Source organism: Triturus cristatus, chromosome 8, assembly GCF_964204655.1.
Source record: "Triturus cristatus chromosome 8, aTriCri1.1, whole genome shotgun sequence".
Classification (NCBI taxonomy): Eukaryota; Metazoa; Chordata; class Amphibia; order Caudata; family Salamandridae; genus Triturus; species Triturus cristatus.
The window spans coordinates 1394934612-1394955883 of record NC_140591.1 but is presented as its reverse complement, the minus strand read 5'-3'; the positions used below and the strand labels follow the sequence as shown (position 1 = coordinate 1394955883).

Sequence of the window (21272 nt, the reverse complement as noted above, 5' to 3'; positions counted from 1 at the left end):
GTCGCCCTTAGTGTCCTTGGTTTCTCACAGAATGGTCCATTGTGCCCAGGCTGGGGCCCTTAGAGAAGAGCACGTATTGATGGGGCCCGGGGGAGGCAAAGGGGTCTCTGCTATGCCCTCTAGACCCTATTCTGCAGTAGGTGGACGTCCTCACTCTTTTTCCACACCTCGCCTCCCTCAGCCGCAGATCTCTCCCAGGGCCGGGTTCCGAGTCAACCCCCGATATGCCCTCACCCACCGCGGGGCACCGTTGCAGCAGGCCACACGATGGTCATGGATTCGGAGCCTCTCAGGGCCCACCTCCTTGCAGGACTCGCAGGACCCAGCGCCGCGGGCGTTTCTCCCTCAGCCGCTTCGCATCAATGCCTCCAAGGGGGGGGGAGGTGGAGCCAGCACAGCTGACCGCGGGCCCCACTGTCCCCCGCATGAGTTAATGCCGCCGCCGGGCACACTCACGCAGCCGAAAGCCGCGCGCCCCCGCCGGGTCTATGTCTCAAGGTAGTCCCCGGCTCCGGTTACTCAGGCAGGCCACACCGTCGAACCCGGTCCCTCTGGCGTTCTAAGCTGTGCAATCACCCAGAAGGCAGACCGATCGTCGCACCGGCGACTCCGGTCGTTGCTGGTCGTCTTCAAGGTCGGATAAAGCCCCGGAAAATATGCAGGATTGTGAGGGGAGTCTATCTCGTCCCCGGAGTTACTCCAACATGCGGCCATCTTTAGACGGCGCAAGCCACACCCCCTGTATTTCCTTTCTTAATTGGTTCCTTCCACCCGCCCCTCCTCTGTGGTTGGTCTTCCCTAGAACACTGCGAATGTTCTATGCTGCACTCTTGGGGACTGAAAGAGTTTCTGTCACTGGGTTATGGATGTCGTGTTATCACCCACGTTAATAAAGACTCTGATAGTATATCGGCGTGAGGGTCATTATTTCACTGGCGACGAGTGTTGTGAGGAGGTCAACACCACAACATTCCCTTTACTCGTTACCCAGGAGAGGTGAAAAACATGGATAAAAGGAATTAAGAGAGCAAGCAGTGAAAACAAAGACTCTGAGGCAAGTGAAGATCGTAGAGTTAGGACGAACTATAAGCGGACTCATTTAAAAGAATTTCGGCATATCAATTGAAGACACATTGTGAGAGAAGTTTAAACTGACTTACGTAGAAGCGGAACGTTATAAATTGCTGCTTTGTAAATGATGAGTATTCAGTGAGGAAGTTGCTGTGTTTTGTCTTTGCGAGCTGGTACATCGTGGGAGCGAGACCGAGTGTTGCAGACCATGCAGTCAGTACTTGAGAAGGTAAGTGGCAGGAGGAAATCGCAGTTAGTCCACAGCTGTGAGAGGAAGCCGCTATCGATACAAGCTCTGAAGTAAGCGCGCTGCACCTTTGAGTGGAAGACATCGGAAGGAAGCGTGAAGTACCGGCCCTCAGCTCCGGTTGGGAGCTGAAGCGGAACGACGCAAGAACAAGGAAGTACACGCATTTGACGAGGAAATCGCCTCAGCAAGAAGAAATCCAGTCAGTCATCACGAACAGAGACTGGAACGCAGCAGTGAGGAAATCGCCTCAGGAGAAGAACTCCTGTCATCAGTCATTAGACATCAGCTGCAACGCGGCGCTGGAGCCTAGTCACGGAAATTCTGTCAGTGAGTGATTTCACAGCTGGAATGCGGTGATTTACGACAATTGTGTGGAATACTCACAGTAAGTGGAAGGACTTGGACCAACGCAGGAGAGGGGATTAATTCTAGAAGGTTTCAGGAGGGAATGAATTGTTGTGACTGACAGTGGCACTTCGATTACAATACTGTAGCATGTGTAAAATTTAGAAAAGTGTACAGGTCTTTACAGGTCTTATGCATATTCATACCTAACAAGCACAATTTGGCAATGAACTGCAGTTGGATAAGTGTACAGTTATTGAGTATAGTACATTCTTTTTTCTCTTTACATTAATTCACATGTGAAACATAATTCAAGTTATCCTTATCTTATTAACAAAGAGTGTATTACTCTCCTCCTCAAAATGGCAGCGGCTAGCATGAGTCAACCTGCGCCTTTCCTTTCAGATGCAGGAGAGCCTGTTTTGTCGAGGAATGGGTTTGAATCTTATCTTATAGCCATAGGTGCCAGTGGATTCTCAGCCATAAGGAGGCAACACATGCTCCTAATTAATTTAGGTACGGAAGATAGAAATGTTTTTGACAGTCTTCCTGAATTAGAGGAGGAAGAGGTTGGTCTTGAGGAAAGAGACATTTATAATTACAGTATCAAGAAGTTGGAATTACAATTTGCAGATAAAATAAATGTTGTTTTAAGGAGACACAGGTTTTTTGGAAGGGTACAGGGGAAAAATGAGAAGGTAGGAAATTATATAGCCAGCCTAAGGGGGCTAGCAAATACTTATGAATTCAATGAATTAACAGAGTCGTTGATTTGTGATCAATTGGTGCGCACCAATAACAAGAAAAAACAGGAGAAATTATTGTTGGAAATCCGGATTTGAAAAACGCTGTTGATCTCGCCAAAAATGTGGAGCATACAGCAGAATGCATTAAGGACATGGGTGTGAATGGTGAAGGAAATGTTAATGCGGTCAGTGAAGATTTCAAAAGTGTGTGTGCCATCAAGAATGTAAGGAAAAAGAAATGTGGAAGGAATTTAATAAAGATAAAGAAAATGTAGAGGACAGACTTAAATGTTTCCGTTGTGGGAGAACAGGGCATCTGGCAAAATAATGTGCATTGCCTTGCTACAACAGCCACGTGTAGAAATTGTAACCGCAATGGACATTTCGCGCGGGCTTGCAATGATGTGTCAAACAGAACTGAAAATATGGTTAACACCAATGAAGAACTTGGAAACGTACCTGTATTACAAGTAGGTGTGATGGAAGATGTCAAGGTAGATAATGTTAATTTACCTAAATGCAAAATTAGGTTAGATGGTCATAAAGTAGAAGAATTTGAAGATTCATGCTCACCATTCATGTTTATTAACAGAGAAACTCTTTATGATAAATTTAGTGTAAGTGAGACCCTATTCCTTTAGAAGGAGTGGTTACCATGAGAATTACATTCAAGGGTAGAAGCACAGTAGGAAAAGTATATGTAGCGAGTAATGGACCTAATCTCCTAGGCTGGGCACACCAGAAGGATCTGGGAATAAAGCGTGATCCCACAGCTGAAATACTGGTCATGCTAGTAGAGAGAACAGTATGTGGTTTGGAACTTGTAGACAAATTCCCAGAAGTTTTCACAGACAAGCTTGGTTGTTTGAGAAATTATCAACACAAAATTAAGTTGAAAGAAAATGCCAAACCTGTAGCACATAAATGCAGGAATATACCTTTAATGATGAAGGAACCTCTCAAACAGGAATTGGACAAATTGAATCAAGGAGTGATTGAACCTGTAGAATGTACAGAATGGGTTGCACCCATAGTTATCACGTCCAAAGCTAATACAAAGAGCATCAGGTTATGTTTTGACCTGAGAGAGTTAAACAAAAATATTTGGGTTGATAGGCATCCTTTGCCTAATATAAATGAAATGTTAAATCTGGTGAACAAGGCAGAGTTTTTCACAGTAATTGATTTATCTCAAGCGTACCATCAAATTAAACTTCACACATCTAGTAAAGACCTCACCACTTTCATTACACCTTTTGGTGCCTTTAGGTTCTGTAGAATGCCTTTTGGCTTAGCCTCCGCTGCAGCGGTTTTCCAAAGAGCTATGCAAAACAATCTGGACGGTATAGAACACGTGTTGTGTTTCCAGGATGATCTGTTAGTTTTTGGGAGAACTGAAGAGGAACACAACAAAACTTTCCATAGAGTATTAACCAAATTGAGAGATGCTGGACTTACATTAAAAAAGGAAAAGTGTCAAATTGGTGTGCGTTTTGTAACATATCTGGGGCATGTAGTTTCTAGAGAAGGTATTGAGCCAAAGGTAGAGCTAGTTAATGCCATTAAATATGTACCAGAACCAAATACAAAGGAGGAGGTTAAATCCTTCCTCGGGCTGTCAGAATATTATTCAAAGTTCATTAAAAACTTTGCGGAAATTACATATCATCTGAGGAACTTGTTAAAAAAGAGCACCAGGTTTGACTGGAACAAAGAGTGTATAGAGGCTTTTGAGAAACTGAAGTTCCACATTGTAAAAGCACCTTATTTAGGTCAGTTCGACACTAGCAAGAGTACCATAATCACCACAGATGCGAGCACTAAAGGTATTGCCACGCTCAGTCAAATCGTAGAGGGAGAGGAAAGAGTTGTGGCTTTCGCAGTGAGATCCTTGACTGAAGCAGAATCACGCTACTCTGTAGTTGAAAGAGAAGCACTTGCATGCTTTTGGGCTGTGAAATAATTTTGAATATTTATTTGGGATATACCTTTTACCATAAGAACTGATCACAAACCTTTAGTAAGTGCATTCTCAGTAAGGAACATTGAAAGAACCACACCAAGGATTGCTAGGTGGTTCTTAGGCCTTGAAGGGTTCAATTTCAAGATCACTTACATACCAGGTGAACAAAACCAAGCAGCTGACTGTCTTTCTAGATTACCCTTAAAAAACAAGGAAAATGAAAATTCGAATTCAGATGAATTTGTAGTGGCAACAGTTACCGAAGGTATGAACAAGCAAGAATGGAATGAAAGTATCAAGAATGACTCAGTATTCCATAAGGTAAAGGAAAGGGTGTTAAATGGTTGGCCTAATAAGAGCTCAGACCTTATGAGTGATGAAAGTGGATTCTGGGAAGTAAGAAATGAAGTGTATGTTTGTGATGAAAACCTCTACAGAGGAAACAAACTAGTACCTCCTGAAAGCCTAAGAGAGAAGATTGTCATTTTGGCACACGAAGGTCATCTAGGGTGTAGCTTTATCAAAAGCAAAATCCGTCTTTACTATTGGTGGCCTAGAATGATTGAGAGGAAAATAAGACAATGCTCTCAATGTGCCATGAGCGATAAAAGTAAAGGTCCAATTTCAGCGGTGGAGGTACCTTCCTCTCCATGGAATAAATTAGCAATGGACATCATTGGCCCTGTGAATGTGAAGGGCTTAAGTGGTAGATTCATACTAACCTTAGTGGATTATCATTACAAATGGGTAATCACCAAAACAGTAAACTATGTAACAACAAGCACAGTCATTTCGTTCTTGCAAGAAGTATTTCGCAATGAAGGAGTACCTCAGACCATAGTCACGGAAAATGGGGTTCATTCTGTTACTGGTGTATCACCGTTCAGGTCCTTAAAAGGAAGGGAACCAGGAAAACTAAGTCGTATGTGGCTAGTGGGTAACAAGATGAAAGAGGTTGATAGGGGAAGAATTATGGAAAGAGTACATGATCACCAAAATAAATATGTTGACAGGTACAATTGTAAAATACAAAGACCGGTAAGATGTTGGAAGGAAGGAGATGTAATAAGAGTGAAATTACCTAGAACTGTACATTCAGGTTGTTCTAAGTTTTCTGACAAAAAAATTATATGCAAAGTTTTCAAGAATGTTGTGTTACTTGATGATGGTTAAACATGGAGCAATGACAGAATTGTCAGAGCCAACAGTGTGAGTACTACTACCACCCCTAACATCCTTAAGAATAACATCATGACCAACAAATGTGCTCCGCAATCGAGAAAATCTTCTAGAAATACTCAATGTAAGCCACTATGGCACAATGACTATGATATGCATTAATATCTTGCTTGTTTTCTCATCCCTAGGGAAGATGTGTGCTATTTCCTTTCTTAATTGGTTCCTTTCACCCGCCCCTTCTCTGCGTTTGGTCTTCCCTAGAACGCTGCGAACGTTCTATGCTGCACTCTTGGGGACTGAAAGAGTTTCTGTCACTGAGTTATGGATGTCACCCATGTTAATAAAGACTCTGATAGTATATCGGCGTGAGGGTGATTATTTCAAGGGCCCTGGTCAATTAGCATGTGTGTATAGGTTGAAGGCTATGTGCAGCTGACTTGGGTAAGATGGGGGATTGCGTACAATGCCTGCCCTGTTTCCAAAACGTGAGCCTACAGGTCACTGTATATGAGTCTGGCTGGTGAATGGCATGACCATAGGCCACAGGCTAAGCCCTGGCCCTTGAGGTCGGTGTGAATGGCTGAAGGACTGGCAAATATGCTGTGAATGGAATGGGGCTGGTAGGAGTATGGCGTAAAAAAAAACCCCAATAATTTCGCTAAAAATATGTTTTCCTCTGTTCATACAAAATGAACATTTGTTTATAAAATCCTTAGAAATCAAAGTAAAAAGCTGTAGTTAAAGTGACATTATAGATACAATGCAAAACCTAAAAAAATTAAAATCCCAAGTTACAGTAAGTTGCGCAAACTATAACTCATATCCGTGCCATGCACTGCTCATCATCTAACACATGACATCACTGTTGATATACAGATGACATAACCACTGGCTGGTCAAAGTAGGGGAGGAACAAGATGTGACCAAAGTCCAAATGCTACACCCAGTTACCACTGTGTCCGGCCCAAGACAATGGTTTTGTGGACTTGCAATTTTGGAGATTAATGGGAACATATGAGAGCGCTGCAAATGGCTTAAGGTTTGGTGTACAGGGTTGTGTCCACATAGTGGCTTGGTGCAGATCCTGGCTGATAGGCCAGACCCTGTGAGCCACTGCTCCTGTGTAAAGATGTAGGCCTTCTGCAGCGGGGTATGTCTAGATGGACACATTACCTGGCCAAATACCAAGCTAAGCACTCAACCTCTGCTGCCTAGGACAGATTGCTGTGTCGAGTAATCTGTAGGGGCTGGGCACAGGACCTCTTTAGAGGCAAACATGCAGTATTGGCAAAGGGCTCTCTCTCTCTACGGGATTCTGCATTTGACAGGGATGAGCATCCTAAGAAAGGTTTTCCCGTGCATCGTATGTGCAGGTGTCACAGGTGCCATCTTCCGTTTACTAGGGCTGAGGGAATCCATGGGGATATCTCCACATGTGTAGCAGCTGCTGGGGAAATGCAGGATGGCGCAAACTGACACACTATCCTGATATGGTGGGGGTTTGATGAGCCTACGACGGGAGGTAGAGATGAGGAAAAAAATGTCTGGTTGGTGTTATCGTCACCTTCACTACTGCCCTAAATTTGGTAGCCAGGTGGTTGGTGGTGGTACTTTTTTCAGAGGGGTGCTCCTGCCTCCCCCTCCAGCAATTTTTTCAATGAGGGCCTATGTGTAGGTGTGCAGACTGGGCATTAAAAACAATCGCAGATGTCTGCAGGTGCTTACCACATTCACAGTTGCCAACCATCCTTTCCCTTCAACAACCCTAAACTTACAGCTTTGGAAAATCCACCTGCATGCCATATTTCATGGCTGTGAGCCCCATATGCGAATGTAAATATCTGAAGGTCCTGATTCTTTGAATCAGGGTCTGCCATTTGTACATTTTGATGTCACTTACAGCTCATCACTATTAAAAGTTGGTGCACAATTTGTTTTGTTAAACAACCCCTCAGTGTTTCTAGGATACATGCTCTGAGGGGAGAAAAGCATTAAAAAGAAGGCTATACTGACCAAATTGGTAAAAATATAAAGTACTAAACTACTTTTTGCTGGTTCCCCTGAAAAACTAATTAAATCAGGCATGACGGAATCAGGTAAATGTTGGAATTGATTAGACGCCACTGGAGATTTGGATCACATGCTTTTCACCTGCAAGCTTCTGTGTCCCTTTTGGGGAGAAATTGAAGAGATCATTAATACTATTCTACATTGCACCATTAATCTAAACATAGCCCTCATCACATTGGGCCCTTGGATTATTAATCCTCCTCTTCCAATAAGCTGTCCACAGCTCTTTTCACTAGACTTACTACTCTTATAAGGTCCCCAAAACAATACTTTGCGACTGGAAGTATTACAATGCCAAATTTACCACACCTCGTGGGCTTGGGTATGTTGCCTTAGAAACTCAGTCAACATCCTCCTCAGCAAAGAACACAATCATCAGGCCTACACATACCTACAGAAACTCAAACCACCATGAATCTCAACCATGTAGCACATACACAATGACATACCCCCTGCACACACCCTTTCTACACAGGATGGATCACCTCTCTACCCCAGGGACTTAGGGGCTCATTACGATGGTGTAACGATCGCCACCACCGAGCCGGTGGTGGCGACCGTTATGCCATCATAATGTGAAATACCCCCGCCATAACACGATGGCGGTGGATATCGCGGTGGACGGAAAGTCCGTCCAATGCTTTTCCGCCGGCAGGCAATCGTTAAGATTGCCTGCCGGGCGAAGCAGGGGCTCCAATATGGTGGCGGTACCTAGCAGGCACCGACAGCCATATTAGGATGTGGCGTATTGAAGGCCTTTCCATGGCGGCGATGCCGTCATGGAAAGGCTGGCGGAGAATGGCCTTGGGGGCCCGTTGCGGGCCCCCGGTGGGGTGGGAGGTGCACTTCCCCCTACATGTCACTGTACCAGTGGCAGGCACCGTTTGGTGCCTGCCATGTGGTGCAGTGACATGCCAGGCATGCGATTTTGACACCCTCCACAATGTCAAAATGCAGAATGCGACCGCCAGGGTGGCGGTCGCTACTTAATTTCTGGATTGGGGAACCACCCGATGTCTGGCGGCCGGTCCCAACACTGCGAGGATGGCGGACAGACTCTGGTCCGCCTGCCATCCTAAGAGGCCCCTTAGCGCTTTCATTCCCAATACCCTGGGATAACCAGGCTCCTTTCCTTCCCCCCTCTGCTCTCTCCGCTTCATCTCTGTCCTATCTATTGCTTCTTTCCTCTCCCACACTTTTTGTATCTCCAACCCTCTCACTCTTACCTTCCGTTCTCACAGCAGAGGGCCGGGGCGACTTGCTTTCATAACAGATCTCTTGGAAACAGAACTCAAACGGTTGTATACCTTGATAGAGCCATGTACTACTCGCTGCTTCCTTTTCAACACAGCGTACAATGTCACCTGAAGTCTGTATTACTTCATGCTGTTCTCTAAACTTGTTCTTTATTGATAAAAACCTTATTAAAACATTTGGAAATTAAAAAGAGGCATATACTGACCAAATTGGAAAAAAATACTTTTTGCTTGTTCCATCCTCCTGATCACCACCACAAAATGTTTCAAATATAGCTGGTTTATGGGATCATTGATGTATAAAAAGTGCACTCAACAACATATTTTTGTTAAAATTCTAAATAAAAGTATTTTTCTTGTTAAAAACAAAACCATTAAATGTTGGCTTTTGTGTCGGGGAAAATAAATGAAATAGTTTTAAATTAATTTAGCAGACATGATGGTTTTATTCTTAAAACTGAAGTGATATATATATATTGGGCATATTTTATACATTTGGGTTATAGTATTTGATTGTAGTTATGTAATACACTATTGCTTTTCATCAACAGATTCCATCGTGATTTCCTTCTGGGTTGGCCTTCTTGCTTTTGTGTTGTTCCTGTTCATCATTTTACTCTACATGTCTAGGTCTGGCTCCAGCCCACGAACATAAGTCTGAATCATGGGTTTGATGCAGCACGTTGAAGGTAAATTGAGTACAATAAGCCACTAAAAAGAAATAAATGCTTCTGCCACAAAACTCACTGTCACCAAAGTTGTAATAACACTGAAAAATAATGATAGCTGATGACACTGAGTCTCTTGTATGGTTTTCTGTACTCCTTATAAACCAAAGACTTGAATACTGATGGAGACTGTAAATTCAAAAGTTTCCGGCAGTGCGGTACTCCTTTTAATGTGACAGTCAACACCCATATAACAATGCCTGATACTAATGTTTGTGCCATCTGATTATAGTGTTGGAGTGCAGGTCATTTACATGAACTCAAGTAGGATGAAGACCTTTTTTCATGACCACCGTGAGGAGACTGCCTATTGACTTTCCTTCGTACATTTGTGTCATAACCACACCTATTCCTTTTGTGATTGAGAGTGCTTGAGCATTCATGCTGGGGTTCCCCGGGATGTATGAAACCCCACAGGTTGAAGAGTACGTCATAGGGTTTAGGGGTAGTCATTGGCTGCTATCACCTGCATGTCCTCAACTGCACTGCTCCTGTCTTTCTGAGCTACCTTTAAAATTCTTTTAAAAGTAAGCGCTACATATCTGATTGAATCATCATCTTTGAGTAAGGCGAATTAGAGATCTTTTGTTGTTCACTGATATGTTTTGTATCTTCAGGTTTTCGTTCTGTTTCTCTGTATAGAATGTTGAGGCATTTGGTTTCTAGAATGATGGTGATAATGTTGGAACATTCAGGTGTGTTTGGCACTTGGCGGCTGCTGTAGAGGCTGCTCCTGTATTGTGAATAAACCTGGTTCTTCTACTCAACATTGGAAGCAGTCTTCTTTCACACGTTTGGTAACAAATTGGGGAGCATAGGTGCAGTCCTCTAGTATACAGCGGATCCCTCATCTGAAAGGGCCGAAGCGGTATCTGCCAGTGCAGCCGTGGTGGTTCCAGTCACCTGCTTAAGGGTCCTTCAGTTGGGGCAGTGTGTTGTGTTCTGGCTTGTTTATTTCTTGGAACGGGTGATGTGTAGATCAAGGCAGGGAGCCTTCATGCTAGTTGGTGAGTTGCAGTGGTTTTGTTTGTTTAAAGCAGTGTATTTGAACTGACATTTTTATCTAACTATAACGTTGTTTTAAACTTTGGGGCCGATTCACAGAACTAATCTGAGATAAAATCCTAAACCTACTACTTTTGGTATTCACAGAAAGCGTTTAGTAATAGTAAAGTTAGGACTTCTAACTTGACTACTACTAAACTGAGACCAAATCCTAACTTTACGACTTTTGGTATTCACAAAAGGCATTTAGTAGTAGTAAAGTTACGAGTACTAACTTTACTACTACTACTAAATGACTTCTGTAAATACCAAAAGTAGTAAGTTTAGGATTTTATCTCAGTTTAGTAGTAGTAAAGTGAGGAGTCCTAACTTTACTACTACTAAATGCCTTCTGTGAATATCAAAAGTAGTAAGTTTAGGATTTTACCTAAAATTAGTTCTGTGAATCGGCCCCTTTGGTTTTTTTCAGCGAGTGTGTGTGTGTACTTAAATTCTTTCTTGTTTTGCTGTGAGTCACATTTCTGTACTGATCTAATTTTTCTCACTGAAAGCCCTAGGATTTTCATAACATTAGGAATGACCAGTATAGTGACTTCGCCATTCTTTCTCCAAGTAGCTGGGGATCCACCAATGGAATGAGAAGTATGGCATATGTGGAGTTTCTGGAAGTAGAAGAATGTTCTCCTCAGAGCAAACCGGTCTTGTGAAAGCATTTCTTAGATGGTTACCACTTCTGGGAAATATAGGAGTTCTTCCTGTTTTTGAATATACAAATGTAATGTGCGATTTTGAAAAACAACAACATTGTTTTGGACAGATACAAGTCTAATTCATGGGCCTAAAAAGAGAATAAATCAATTGAAGACTACAAGTCAGCGTTGAAAGCTCTAGCAATGTCATGTGAATTCAAAACTTATCACTTATGACCAGGTGTTGCGAGATCAGGAGATGATGGAGGATACTGGTACAAAGCAGTGACTGGCACACCATATTGAGGAAAATTCGAGTATTTACATACTTCATCAATTTTTTCTGATACAGGGAAAAAATTGAAGCAGTGTGTGAAATTATTTGTTATACAGGGCAGTCAGGATTTACATGTGGGAAAAGATTGGTGATCACGCAATGTTTTCTATCAAATTGTTTGGGCTGAAACTGTGATTGCCATTCTTCTTACCGGTTAGTGTGTTAGAAACATTTATTTATGCTACTTCTGTGATAAAAGACTTTGATATTAATATATATGTTGAGGAAGCATTTGTGCAGTGGGTCAAAACAGTTATAATGTGTGCTTCACCAACGTTCACTTAAAACCATCTATTCCATTTTTACCGAAGCCGGGTGAGGCACAGATGAAATGGCAAAGCGAAAAGAGTATTTTTGTAGTTTTATGTCAACGATGGGGAATAAAACCTTGTCGTCAAAGAAAAGGAATTTTATTGCACTCATTGGGTTTAGAGGGCATTAGACAATATATTTGTATGGTAAAGAAACCCAGAAAAGAGGAGGACACTTGAGGATTTGGGAACGTATTTTCACCTACTATATGAACAAGTTACTTACCTTCGGTAACGATGTATCTGTAAGAAACATTAGTTAGTTAGATTCCTCACCTTAGAATATCCCCAGGCGTCAGACTGGATCCGGAAGATTTTTCGTCAGCAATACCCCTTGCGCGTCGCTAGGCGTCGTCTGCGGCTCCGCGTCAGTCGTCGGCGTCGTGCGCCGGAATGACGTCGTCGGAGTACTTAGACGCCACCCTCGCGCGCTGACCTCAGTTCTTGTACATAGCTTTCCGCGCCAGGAACGCAGAGCCATGCAAAGACCGACACTGGTGCCAAAAATAAATCTAGGGGCCTGAAAAGGATAACCTTAACCCTAGATGTCAGTTCGCAGAACGAGGAGGATGGGTGGGTTGGTGAGGAATCTAACTAACTAATGTTTCTTACAGATACATCGTTACCGAAGGTAAGTAACTTGTTCATCTGAAAGAAACACGTTAGTTAGATTCCTCACCTTAGAATAGATACCCAAGCAATACCATCCCCGGTGGTGGGTCTGCGAACCAAGATCACACCAGAAAGTCCTGGAGGACAGAACGGCCAAAGAAGCCATCCCTCCGGACTTGGCTGTCAAGGCAATAATGCCTGGCAAACGTGTGTAGCGAAGCCCACGTCGCCGCCTGACAGATGTCCTGCAAAGGGACACCCCGTCCCAAAGCAGTAGTAGCCGCTGTGGCCCGAGTAGAATGGGCGCGCAGCCCAACAGGAGGGTCCTTTTTTGCCAAGGAGTAACAAATTTGGATGAACAAAACGACCCACCGAGAGATGGTCCGTTTGTGCACAGCTTTCCCCTTCTTAGCACCCACGTATCCAACGAAAAGTTGGTCGTCCACCCGGAACTGCTTTGTGCGGTCCAAATAAAAGGAGAGCGCACGTTTTGGGTCCAGACGGTGGAGCCTCTCTTCCTCTTTGGAAGGATGCGGAGGCGGAAAGAAGGTGGGCAAGGTGACAGACTGCCCAAGATGAAATGGAGTCACCACTTTCGGAAGAAAGGAGGGACGAGGCCGAAGGACAACCTTGTCCGGATGAACAGGATGAACTCTGCCGCCCACTGGCGTGGAATGGGCCTGAAAGCTCGGACTAGGAAGGCTTTGAGGCGGATGCTGCCGGGGTGGATGTGGGCTGACCTCGTCGTCCTCCAGAACCGCCTAGGCGGAAACCATGTCCGCGCGCAGGTTGGTTCTGCGGCTGGTGGCTAGGCGCACGTGAGGAGGCACCCCTTCCTTGGCCACGAAAGGGGCGAAAAGCGGAAGTTTGCGACCGCGGGGCCGAGAGGCCCAAGGACTTGGCCGTAGCCCGGGAGTCCTTAAAGCGATTCAGCGCACTGTCCGCTTTCTCGCCAAAAAGGCGAGTGCCATCAAAGGGCATGTCCATGAGAGTGCTCTGGACATCGCCCGAAAATGACGTGGACCGCAGCCAGGCGTGACGTCTAAGCGCCACTGTGGTAGAAATGGCCCTACCCAGCGAGTCCGTGGTGTCAAGCCCACATCGGATAGCATGTCGCGCTGCATCCCTCCCATCGGCCAGAGCCTGGGTAAGTCGTGTCCGGACCTCCTCCGGACACAGGGGCAGCACGTCCTCCACCGCATCCCACAGAGAGTGGGAATAACGGTCCAAGAGACAAGTGGTGTTCAAAGACCGCAGGCCCAAACTAAGGGAGGAGAACAGCTTCTTGCCGAACTGTTCCAGTCTCTTGGAATCCCGGTCCGGCGGGGCGGTCGGGAAAGAGGATTGGAAGGTAGAGGCCTGGATAACCAGGCTCTCAGGGGTAGGGTGTTGGGACAGAAAACTGGGGTCGCCCGGAGCAGGGCGGTGGCGCCTGGCGACGTTCCTGTCCACAGGAGGAACTGTGGAGGGCTTGGACCAGGTGCCCTGCAGAACGTCAATGAGGGCCTCATTGAATTGCAGCAGAGGCTCAGTGGAGCTTGCTGCAGACTGAAGCACCTCAGTAAGGACGTTAGTCCTCACAGCCACGGCAGGCAGCTCGAGCCCAAGGGCTGCGGCCGCCTTGCGCAGCACCACAGAGAAAGCAGCGCCCTCCTCCGAAGCCACAGTCGGAGGAGAGACAAATCCAGTGTCTGGGGAGGTATCCAGGCCACTGGCCTCCCCCAGTTCATCTGCCGAGTCCTGTGACAGTTGAGCCTGAACGGCCATAGGATCCTCGGATCCCTCCCAGTTGTCCCCATCATCCGATTCCTGGTATACAGGAGGAAGTAACGGAGCCGGGCGATAGACATAATGTGTCTCTAGCGCCGCCGAACGCGGCGTCCATCGACGCCGTACCGGCGCCGGGCCCGGAGTGGGGCTGAACTGGGGCTCGACGTCGAGCGGAGTCGGCGTCGGGGTGGTACCGGTGTCGACGCCGGCGGAGGAGGCGTGACGAGGTCGACCGGCGTCGGCGGGGACTCGGGAACGGGTCCCTCGGGCGCTTGCGGCGTCGAGGCCGGAGCCGTCAACGGCGCCGGGGCCGGAGCCACCGGCAGGCAAGGCAGCCCAGTCGGGTCCGCGGGGCCCGAAGGCGCGCCAGCGGGTGACGGCGGAGCCAGGTTCCTCATGGCCGAGAGGAAGGCACTGACTTCCGCCGGCGTCGCGTTAGTCCCAGGGACCGGAGGGTATGGGGACGTGCGCGGCGCCTGCAGCTCCGCCGGAGCCGCGGGGGTGGAACCACCCTGACCCTCGGCCGAGTCGCGCGACCGACGAGGGGAGTCCGAAGAGCGGTGTCGCCTCTTGGACTTCTTGGAATGCTTCGACTTACCCGAAGACTTGGATCCCGACGACCGATGGTGATGTCGGCTGCGGCTCCGCGACCGATCCTTGGACCTCCTCCTGGACCGGGATCAAGAGGCGCGTGGAGCAGAGTGGCGAATCTCGAGAAGCTTACGGAACCGCTCCCGTCTAGCCTTCGAGGTCAGGGCCTTGCAGTCCGAGCACGACTCCGCGTCGTGGTCGAGGCCCAAGCAGAAAAAGGCACCGGTGGTGATTGTCCGTAACCGACATCAAGCGGCTACAGTCAGCACAGGCTTTAAAACCAGGCATCCTACCGGCACCGGAGTCGAAACAGGATCAAAAAGGATCAAAAAAGTTGGTCAAAAATTGACTAAAGGAGTAGCTCTCCCGGATCTGCGCTTACTGGCGTGGAAAAAAAGAAGAACTGACGTCAGCGCGCGAGGGCGGCGTCTAAGTACTCCGACGACGTCATTCCGGCACACGACGCCGACGACGGACGCGGAGCCGCAGACGACGCCTAGCGACGCGCAAGGGGTATTGCTGACGAAAAATCTTCCGGATCCAGTCTGACGCCTGGGGATATTCTAAGGTGAGGAATCTAACTAACGTGTTTCTTTCAGATGTATAGCACTAGACAGGTATACGTTCTTCCATAGGAAACGGGAACAAAAAAAAACAATTGTCTCTTAAAGAAAATATCAAATTCATGTCATTTTGGTGTATTACACTACGAGTTGATCTGTGATCAAATTATTATGCACACAAATAACAAAAGGGGGCAAGAGAGATTGTGGGCTAGTGGAGAGACTGCGTTGAAAGATGTTATAGTTATTGTGAGGAAAGCAGAAATATCAGGTAGATGTGCAAAAGCAGCCTTGGAAGAAGTAAAAGCCCTTGGCGAAGTGTGTGTTGTAGAGGCTAAAAGCAGTGGCAAGGATGGCATAGGAAATGAAGAATGAAAGACTAAGAGAAGGAATGCACAAAATTATAAACAAGTTAGTGGAAATAAGCAACAGGAGCTGGCATGTTGTTGTAGGTGTGGTAGATCAGAACATTATGCCAATAGTAAAAAGTGCAGGGCAAGGGATCAGAAATGTTCTGCTTGTGGTATGTTAGGGCATTTTGCCAGAGTGTGAAAGAAGAAAGAGCAGAATACTAAAGTAAAGTGTGTTGTGGAAACCCAGAAGTATTTAACATTTGAGGAGAGCTCTAGTAGTGATGATTGCGTGCGATAAAGTTTTGGAAATTGGAACAAATTCTAGGAATAAGCCAACGTGAAAAAATGAGGAAGCATGTATAAAAGTGAAGCTGGTGGAAGATCCAGGGTCACTTTATACCATAATTTGCAAGCAAACGTGGAAACGAGAAATTTGAGGGTAAAATTGGAGATGGATTACAAGCTCCACATATTAGTCTTGAGAGTTTTATGGGTGAGACTATACCGATGGTTGAGTTTAGGGTTGTATCAATTAAAATGTAATGGGAGGAATGCGGCAGGGAAGTTGTATGTGTCAGAAAGTGCTCCGTGTGTGCTAGGATGGATTGACCAGTGAGCTGTGGGTATAATTTTAAATCCTAATAACAGATAGAAAGCGTTGTTGAAATAATGTGATGGAATTGGGAGAACTATAAGTCATGAATTTCGTAAAGTTTTCTCAGGTAATGTTGGGAAGTTGAATGGATTCAAACCACAAATAATACTTAAGGGGAATGCCAATCCGGATATCCTTAAAGCTAGAAATGTGCCATTTGTTGTGAGAGATGAAGTAGAGAAAGAAGTGTTGAAACTGGAAAAAGAGGAAATAATGGAACATATAGAATCAGCAGAATGGTTGTCTCCAGTTGTCGTTGCCCAACATAGTAATGGCAAAATCAGATTATGTGTTGACTCAAGAGATTTAAATAAGAACATTCTTGTGGATAAATTTCCAATACCAAGGATTAATGAACTTTAAACTAAAACAAAGAACATGAAGTGGTTCTCGTCAATTGATTGTTCATCCACATACCAACAGGAGCCCTTACATCGAGAAAGTAGAAGATTGACAGTGTTTGTAACACCATTTGGAAGTTATCAGTTTGTTAGGATGCCAATCAGACTAGCTTTGGCGTCTGCTGCCTTCCAGAGACATATGGCTAAAGCGTTGAAAGACATATATGGTGTACTGTACTTCCAAGATGATATACTGGTAATGGGAAAAGATTAAAAGAATATGATGGAATAGTACTATGTGAATTGGAGAGTAAAGGTCTCACGGCGGAGTTCTCAAAATTGTAATTTGCTATGGCATATTGTCAATTCGCAGGGCAGTTTCCCTGAAAAGAGTTATTGGCAGCAGTTTGGAGGGCACCTGCACCCACAAATTAGGAAGAATTTATTTTGGTGTTGGCGGAATACTATTAAATGTGTAGAACATTTTGCTGACAAAACATTTATATTGTGACAATCGCTTAACGTAAAGAACAAATTTGTATGGATTAAACAATGTGAAAAGGTTTTTAAGATGATTAAGAATGATATATTTAAGGCAGTATCCATACAAGGCTTTGACCAGAGTACACATTTGATCACCACAGATGCGAGTAATAAGGGTTTCGGTACTGTTCTTTAACAAGTGGACAAGGGTGGAAAGGAATGAGTGATAAGTTTTGCATCAAGAGCTTTAACACTTGCAGAGGAGTGTTATTCTGTAATTGAGAGAGAGACTTGAACGTGCATTTGGGGTATGGAGCATTCCCATGCTTTTGTTTGGGGTACAGAATTTGAGTAAAGGACTGACGACAAACCATTTGTGAAGTTAATAACTACACTGTGTTTACTGAAAGAGTCAGCCTGGATAGCTCGCATGTCTATAAGATTAAAATATTTTAATTACAATGTGACGTATGTGGCAGGTACCTAATTGTTAAGGTCGGTTACCCTTGCTAGGGGTAGAAAGTTCGTCTGAGTGGGATGATTTCCCAGTGGCATTGGTGGAAACTGTTGAAATTGAATCAATTTATGATCATGAGTAGTTAAAGCTTATAAACAGAATGAGTTTTTACAGTCTGTGAAGATGTTTATGAGTAATGGTTGGTGTGGAAGGAAGATGTGTCCGAAGTCTGAGAAAGGATATTGAGAGGTGAGGAATAAATTGTGTTTTGATGTGAGCGGGAGAAACTGGTACTGCCTGGCAGTATGAGAGAGAAGTTAGTACGTCTTTGTCATTCAACGCCAGTACTGTAGGAAGCTGGCTCTGTATATACTATATACTATACCAAAGTAAGGTATAGTGTGCACAGAGTCCAGTTGAACCCCAAAGGTAGGCAGAGGTAAAAGTAGATAATACGCCGCTCGTCGGACTAGCCTGGTGGATATTTTGAAGCTGCTGTTTCCCCCCGCCCGGGGCTGCTGAACTTACGGACTCTGAACTTTGGGAGGTTGTTGTGCAATATCGCTGCTCCGGGACTGCGAGGACCAGGGTGCTCGCTGTTGCCTTGATCCAGCACACCTGTGTCCTCTTCCCGGCCCCTCCCCCTTTTTCCAACAACCGAGCAGCTTAAGAGCTCCGCCCCTACGCGCCAGCGGTACGCGCCCGGAGCGAAGACCGGGCAAAGAGCGGGCCGTTTGAGGCCGTTCGAGGACAGGAGAGGCAGGGACAGGGCTCACCTTCCTAGGCCCTCACCTCCATTGTACTTATGGCGCCTGCGAGAGAAACACGGAGCAAAACAAGGCTGCTGTTAAGCCCACAGGTACTTTGGACTTATATTTTGCAAAGGCAGGCTCTCTATTGGTTGACGATATAACTACTCTAGAGAAGCGCATATCCCTTGAAATAGACTGGATTAGAAGATCGTCTCTAGGCCCCCTCAGACATGCTACCTCCCCGCCACAAACGTCAGAACATGTCGAACCTGCTACGGGGGGCTGCCTGGCTCCTCGACATTATTGAACCCAAACAATATGTCTAATATAGACTGTGATATTTCTACCTCATTTGATTTTACCGCACTATCCCTCCCGCCACCAAGGCTTTCTACTGCCTCGTTAACACGCAAATCAGATTTAGCCCCTGAGACACCTACGAGCATTAGTACTACCCCTACTTCACACACCACCCAGGGGGACCGTGAGGGAGCAATACCCAAGAAGAAGGGAAGGGCTCAAACTGTAGGGGGGCGCAGGCCGAAGATCTCAAAGCATGTTTTTCTAGGGGAAAAACAACTCCTCCGACAGCGGGGCGAGGGGGAGTGGCTATACCCCCAACCCAGACTAACAGACCTGTGAGTCCAAAAATTGCTGTGCGGAAGGAGGGCTTCTCACTTGCCGACATAAAATCTCTCATGAGTGAAATGCTCACCCCCATAATAGATCGCCTTGCAAAATTGGAATCATCCATACAAAATTTACAATATGGATTGGTCCAGCTAGGGGACACATTTAAATCAACCAAAGTAGTCGCAAAGCCCGCAGACGCACCACTATCTAGGGATAGCCCTGGCCCACAACTCCTTCCCCACTTACATCTGCCCAGATTGATTGAATCTCCAATACCTGGGCCTAAGATCCCCCCACGGAATATTATTCCCAACCCCTCAGACATCTTACTACCATCTCCATCACGGGTGCAGGGACAGGATAGTAGACACAGATTAGTTAATCTACCACCTGAGTCAGCTCCTTACACAGTCATCCTAACGGGTATCCCGGAATTAAAACCATCGATCAGTGAACCATTGGGGGCTTTAAAAAACAAAGTCATTCATTGGCTTTCCAAGAACAGGCCTCTACCTGAGGGTGTTAATAGCGAAGTTCTAATGGTCAGGAGACTCCCGTGGCTGGGAAACACCAAAAAAACTATCACGGGTGACTGTGTATTGATTAATTTTAGGGATCCCCGCACAGTTTCTCATATATGTAGCTGGCCATATCTAACACCGGGATCTCTTATCCAATCCCTTCCACTTTCCTTTTTTTACCCCCCCATAATATCTCCGCAAGCTGAGGATGGTTGGGAACTAGTATCCAGGAGAAATGGGATAAGGGCTTCATTGGTGGACAGGGAACGATTGCAGAAAGGATGCCCCAGTCGCGACCAAGTCCCAACTCACAATCGTTTCTCTATCCTAGATATGGTGGATTGACCGTGTGGGTTGGTGGGTAGTGGTGCTTTGAATAAAAGCAAGAATAGTCAACCAGTACCTCCCAAAGAGAAAGAACATCTGCGTCACACCCAAGATACAGAAGAGGGGGTTTTGGTGGTGGCCCTTCTTCCTGGGAGTACCCCACCCCAGAGGGCTATCCAGGGAATTGACTGTGGCCAAACCCCCCCCCGGAGGTTGGAGCTGGAAGCGGTCCCCTCCCAAAGCCCACCCCTTGTGGTAACAACTCTTCCCCCCCTCAAGATACTATCATGGAATATTGCGGGGCTCTCCAACAAATTGAATAATCCGTCCTGGTGTTCCTTTATTGAGCAGAAAGACATCTGTCTCTTACAAGAGACTTGGGCTAGAGAAAATATCTCATATAAGGGGTATGCATCTTTTTCCACACACGCAACGTGGGGGGTAGAGGGCGTCCCTCAGGCGGCCTTACAACATGGGTGGCCACCGACCTAGGCTGCAGGGCGGATCTACTACCCACTAATTCAGCAGATATTCTCGCTGTGCTGCTGGAGTGGCTGAATACCGGCAGCCTTCTGTTGATTAATATCTACTTACGGCCAACAAATATCACTTAGGAGTCTTCCACTATAACGGAGCTCGCTTTGGTTGTGAAGGATATACCACAGGGCACCGCCTATCTCATAGGCGGGGATTTTAACTGTCACTACGAGCCCCTCCCTGGCTTTATGGAAGGCTTGGCCACGGAGGAGGATCTCCTTTGGCACATTCCTCCCACACAGGCTCCGGCCCCAAAGATATGGTCCCCCCTGGCTCTGCAAATTAATTCCCTTTTGCTGAAATACGGACTACGTGCCTGTAATGGCAGGTCTAAGTCTGATACCAAGGCAAGATGCACTTTTAACAGAATGGGCAGTGAGTCCAGACTGGACTATGTATTAGTCCCGGTGTCTTCTTGGCCTTTTGTTGAAGATTTTTGGGTCACAGTCAGGAACGATAGCGACCACAATGCCCTTGAATTAAGCTACAGTCATCCCGGCGCCTTAGTCAGGGGAAATCAAATGGCCGATTCTAGGGATTGTCGGGGACTCGAGTCTAATAGACGCAAAATAAAGTGGGAGCATTTATCCTCTCATCCGGATAAGATTAATAATTTATATGCTCAAACATTGCCTCTTCTCGAGAAGCTTCAGGTGTTAGCCGAGAAAGCCACCAGCGAGGATATTCACTCCGACCTGGGACAGTTACATGCCGACCTCCTTAAAAT

General features: G+C 45.9%; 1 long non-coding RNA gene across 1 annotated transcript in view; it reads left to right on the top strand.

Moving 5' to 3' along the window:
• Positions 1 to 21272, top strand: part of LOC146805813 (uncharacterized) — a 95715-nt gene that overhangs the window by 55685 nt on the left and 18758 nt on the right. Inside the window, exon 2 of the long non-coding RNA XR_014967515.1 lies at positions 9432 to 9569. This is a non-coding gene — a long non-coding RNA (uncharacterized LOC146805813). The remainder of the gene's footprint in view (positions 1 to 9431; positions 9570 to 21272) is intronic.